We start from the raw sequence: 6,000 nt of genomic DNA, 5'->3' as shown, positions 1-6,000 counted from the left end.
CAAATAGTAGTGGACTTAGTACCGACCCTTGAGGCACTCCCACCTTCACCTCAAACTCACCACTGTTCCCGTCCTTCGTCCTTACAGCTGTGCGCGCTCTTTTGTACATTGCCATCACTACTCTGATCAACCATTCCTCCACTCCTAACTTCCTCAATGCCCATGTCACTATTTCACGTGGAACCCTATCGAATGCTTTCTCCAGATCAACAAACCCAAGAAACAACTTCTTCCTCTTCTCCTGCAACTGCCTCACAATAAAAAGCACGTCTGTCGTTCCTCTTCCTGGCATAAATCCAAACTGCATTTCGTCAATCTTCACTTTCTTCCTTATCCTCCTCTCCAACACCCTTTCCAATACCTTCAGTCCATGCTCCAATAACTTTATCGCTCGATACGAGCCACAGTCCAGAGGGTCACCTTTCCCCTTGTATAGAGGGACGAGGGTACTCAGTTCCCAATCCACTGGAATGCGGCCTTCTTTCACCACCAGATTGCAGATCTCTGTCATTCTCTTCACACCCCAATTTCCCGCTGCCTTCAACATATCTCCCACAACTCCCGTCGGCCCTCCCGCTTTTCTACTCTTCAATGCTTTTATCGCTTCCTCAACTTCCTTCTCGGTTATCTTCTCTGCTGGTCCTAAAACTGGGTTACTCTCGATGTTGCCATCCCATTCATTCTCTGCATTCAACAGTATTTCCATATATCTCTTCCATCTTCCTTTAATTCCATCTGGGTCCACAACGATTTGTCCCACTTCATCCTTCAAGCAACTCACCCCCATCACATCACACCTCTCTTTCGCTATCTGCTTTGCACTCCTGAATACCGCTCTCTGACCCTCTTCCGAATCCAAGCGCTCTCCGAACATTTTCCTTCATGCCTCCTGTGCCTTTGCTACCTCTTTCTTGGCTGCCTTATAACTTTCATGCTCTGCCTTTTCTGCCCCCATACCCTTCGCCTTCTGCCACTCCTTGAACTTCTTCCTCTTCTTGTCAATCTTCTTTCCAACTTCATCATCCCACCACCATGTTTCCGAGCGCCTCGGTGGTCCTTTTGTCCATCCACATACCTCACTAACGGCTCCCAACAGACTATCTTTCATTGACATCCAACCACTTTCAAGCTCAACCACATCATCCTCCACCATACTCAGCCTCTCTTTTAATGCCTCCCTCACTGTCACCTCTTTCAACCTCCACACCTTCATTCTCGGTTGGTACTTCACCCGCCGAGCTCTCCTCGCACCTTTCACCCTTATGTCGCAGACAACCAAGTGGTGCTGTGAAACAGCCTCCTCCCCCGGGATCACCTTTGTGACCCGGAGGTGCCCCCTATCTCGCCTACGCACCAGCAGGTAGTCAACGGTTGTCGTCGACCCACCTGACGTGTATGTAACGAGCTTATTATCCTCTTTCTGGAACTGAGTATTACAAATCAACAAATCAGCTCCATCAGCAAACTCCAAAATCCTTTCACCTTCTTCATTTCTCACACCATATCCGTAACCCCCATGAACTCCCTCAAAACCGTCCATACTCCTTCCCACTTGGCCATACTCCTTCCCACTTGTCCATTTAGGTCTCCTCCTACCACAACAACTTCCTCATCTTTCACGTTTTCCATCAGCTTCTCTATTGCACACCAGAACTTGTCCTTCTCTTCATCGCTCCGACCAACCTGCGGAGCATATCCCGAGATGATGTTCACCAAGAGCTTTCCAATCATCATTTTCACCATCATCAACCTTTCACTCACTCTAGTCACACTCACCACACTGTCTACAAACTCCTCAGAAAACAGGACACCAACACCATTCACGCCCTCCGGGCACCCTTGCCACACAAACTTGTATTTCTGTCCCTGCCTACCCTTCACCATTCTCACACCACTTCCCTTCCATCTCGTCTCCTGCACACAACATATGTCCACTCTTCTTCTGACTAATACTTCCACCACTTCTCCTGATCTCCCTGTCATTGTCCCTACATTCCATGTCCCAAATCTCAGAAACCGATCTCCACGTCGGGCATCAGACGTTTCGTCGTCATAAATGGAATGATTTCCACCCTTGCTTCGATCGGGTTCCCCACCTTGAGTTTTGTCGAGAGGGAGTGGGGTCCCCCACGGGGTACTTCGGGCTGTACCCTGCCCATATGTAGTCGTAATTGTCATGATTCTCTTTTTGAGGCAATGTTTTTATGGCCGGATGCCCTTCCTGACGCCAACCCTTTTAGTCGCCTCTTACGACACGCAGGGATACGGTGTACCTATTCTAAACCAGGGTACACACCGGGACCAGGAAGACCAGCAGAACGTCCAATTTTGTTGCCACGTCATCGACATGCGCACCAAGCTTGTAGTCAATATCTGAAGTTCATGAGACAGGATCGGGCTGCTATGCTCTTTACAGATGAGTCGAGGTTCCATCCTGACAGTCGTGATGGTCGTTGTCGCATTCATCAATGAGAAGGGGAATGTTATGCTAACGCATATGTTGTGCAACGTTTGTTGTTCGGTGGTGGAAGAGTCACCGCACATCACAGAATCCAGCTGGAGGTATAATTTATGGCAATTTGACAGGTATTCAGTACAGTGATGAGGTTCTCCCGTTCCTGCAGGTTAATGGAATGTCTCATCACACTTCTACAGATTAACGGACACCCTCACGTCACACGAGTGGTCACTGACCTCATCGCCCAACAGAACGTTCCCACATTTCCCTGTCCATCTTTCTCCCGTAGAACATGTGTGAGATGAAAAGGAACGACAATTGCACCATCTTCAAAACCAACCGGCGAAGTTGGCCGAACTGCGGTAGGGCGTTGGTACAGATCTGGAATGACGTCCCTCATGCTTTCAACAATCTTTTGTCCTCAATAAGGGGATGTTTCCGCGTGCAGTAAATGGAGAATGTGTTTATGTGCAGAAAGAGAGCAGTTTTGTACGGGTGGAAACTCAAAATCATAATTGTATTGAGGAATTTATGAAACCTCCCACCCACATTAGGACACCCGCTGGGACCCCAAAAGGTTCCACAGAAAGTTTGGTGGAGCTATCCCCAAAACTGAGTGAGTAGTTTGGGGAAGGACAGACAGTCCTGCTTTATTATTAAGTAGTAAGATATGGTTTGAGTGGCATGTTGACTGCTCAAAGTGAAGAATTTTTTATCAACTTTGTTGGCAGGAAATAACAGTGCCATTAAAAGAAGAAACCACCCCACTAGAAAAGCCATGGAAGAACTCCAGTTTTGCTCTTTGGGTTGAGTGCGGAAGGCCTCACCTTCTTCATTGTAAAGCATAACTCAGCTGTCTAGCCTGGGTTCGAATTTCGGCCCAGATATAAACTGTCATGCTGGTGTTTTGCAAGGAGGGTGATTCATCAGTGTGTGCTGTGTCAAACGGGCTGATGGATGTTAAATGTCTACTCGTAGTAGTTGGACATTGAAGATTCCATGGTGTCCTTGAGGAAGAGTAGATGAGTTAACACCAGCACCATGAACAAATTCCAAATTCCTGCCCAACTTGTCGTTGACTTGAGACTTGAGCCAAGCTTCTGTCAGGCACCCACACCAGAACGTGGGAATAATTGTGGCCGTTAAAGAAGATGTAGTTTGCTATAAGATTATGTCATTAATTATAACAGTTTTCTTGACTCTTTTTTTTTTAAACTAAAATCTTAATAACCCGATCTTGTACATGCATACATATGCACGAACTTACACACATACATACATGCATACATATTGTTGCAGCTTGGGGTTTGTGTACGGACAAGGTCCACGGGATGGTCGCCGGACCCGCCAATCGCCCTCTAAACATGAGGCCACCGTCCACGGATAACTCCACGGCCCAATGGTCGTTAACCAATCGCAGACGCCGGTTGAGCTAATTAAATTTAACAGGGTCTGCACGTCCTAAGTCGTGTTACCTTATTTTATGAATTTGACTGGGGAACCATGCTCTCAGCGCGTACCCGATTACTTATTACAGCCGAGCGGAACCGTGAGTGCAGCGTTGGCTAATCGCCGAGGCAATCGTTGGGGCAAAAATCTTGCTGTCTATTTATGACATACATGCTATGCCAGACCAGTGAAAGAAAAGACAGTGTCGAGCAGAGTTGAAAGATGTTCATCAAATAGCAACAAACCAATCATTTTTTGCCTCCCGTTGGACTTAGTCTGAAACGAGGGCTTACCGATTGGGTCTCGTCCGTGTGTGTGTGCATCCATCCACAACCATATATCGGATATGTATGGGCTGATTTGGTTCATACTTGGCAGAAAGACTGTACATGATGTTGTACATATGCACATCCTTTTGTTTAGCGATGCGATCAAAGATGGCCGACTGGTGGCCATTTTAGTTGAAAAAGAACCCAATGTTGAACACGTCCTCAACCATTTCTCGGACATGCAATTACCGATCTTGTTCAAACTTGGCAAACGGATAAAGAATAATGGCTTACATCTGCACATCATTTTTTTTTTCGAGAGCAGATCCACAATGGCCGACTTACGGCCATTTTGTTAGTTGAATGTGTCTCCAACCATGTCTCAGACATGCATGGTCCGATTTTGTTCCACCTTTTCACAAGCACAGTACATGATGGCATACATGTGCACCTCACTTTATTTTGCGATCTGATCAAATATGACTGACTGGTAGACTGGCAGTCATTTTAGTTGTAAACAAGACCGATAGTCTAACAACGCTGTAGCCGGGCTTGGATCTGGTGAGTGGAGGATCTGATGTCCCCCTGTCATGTGATCAAATCCTAAATCTTCAGTTCTGATTGGTGAACGTTTGTGAGGGACTTGCGTACATACACCAGACGGACAGACAAACACTGTCCAGATGGCATTGCCCTAAGGACGACGCCGTAAAAATATGGCTGCCAAACCACACGACCGATGATTGTCATCAAAAAAAAATTTCTTGGCCAATTTATCCCGAGATCCTGCTCAAGAGATTTCATATTGATCAAATCAAGCGTTCTACTTACCGATTTGTGGCGTCATAATTCCCCATGGGGAGTACTTTATAATGAGCCACCTTTCTTTTTCTTTTTTTCCATGAAGTGGTTTCAGAGATATAGAGGTGCAAAGCTTTTCGGTTTTTCCAATATGGTGCCCGTACCACTTGACCTATGACATATTTATCATTAAAAAATTATACAGGAGGAGGCGCTACAATGGTGGAAACGTTTTGTCAATCGGACAAACTGTTGCAGAGAAAACAAATTTTAAAGAGCATAAACCCACAGAATACCGGTGGAAGTGACAGACATACAGACAAACGCTGTTCCAGACAGCATTGCCCGATGGGCTACGCCATAAAAACCCCGATATTGAATACGTCCTCAACCACTTCTTGTGCATGCATTTACCGATCTTGTTCAAATCTGGCACACAGATTAAGGAATGATGGCTTACACATGCACGTCATTTACTTTTTGACATCAGGTCCAAGATGGCCAACTGGCAGCCATTTTGTTAATTAAACGTGTCCCCAATCATTTCTCGGACATTCATGCACCCATTTTGTTCACACGTGGCACAAAAACAATACATGAGAGTATACATATGCAGAAGATTTTGTTTTGTAATCCAACCAAAGATTGCCGATTGGCGGTCTTCAACTCAGTACAGCAAAAGTACGAAAACCGCTGGGGCAATGACTTTTGATGTCGTTTTCCCCTTGATCATACAAGCAAGGCAATCATCAAAGCATGTATTTACAAGCAAGCAAATTCAAAAGGCATAGGAGAGCAAACAGCCCTCGCCCATATGTCGTTTTCCCTTCAAGTAGATTTACTTACACAAAAGACATGCCGCCATCATTCAACCGGTAAGAAGTAGACGAGAAAATGTGCAGAGAAAGAGTTAAAATGATAAAGGTTCGTTTTATTAATGAATAAAAGTTTTATTAATGAATAAATCTTCATGACTTCTTTTATTGGTGGCTCTTCCGGTTTTAATTCTTTAACCACATTGAA

This window comes from Myxine glutinosa, unplaced genomic scaffold (genome assembly GCF_964187855.1).
Source record: "Myxine glutinosa unplaced genomic scaffold, kmMyxGlut1.1 SCAFFOLD_3131, whole genome shotgun sequence".
NCBI lineage: Eukaryota > Metazoa > Chordata > Myxini > Myxiniformes > Myxinidae > Myxine > Myxine glutinosa.
The sequence above is the reverse complement of the archived record's forward strand: the minus strand, read 5'-3'. Positions refer to the sequence as shown.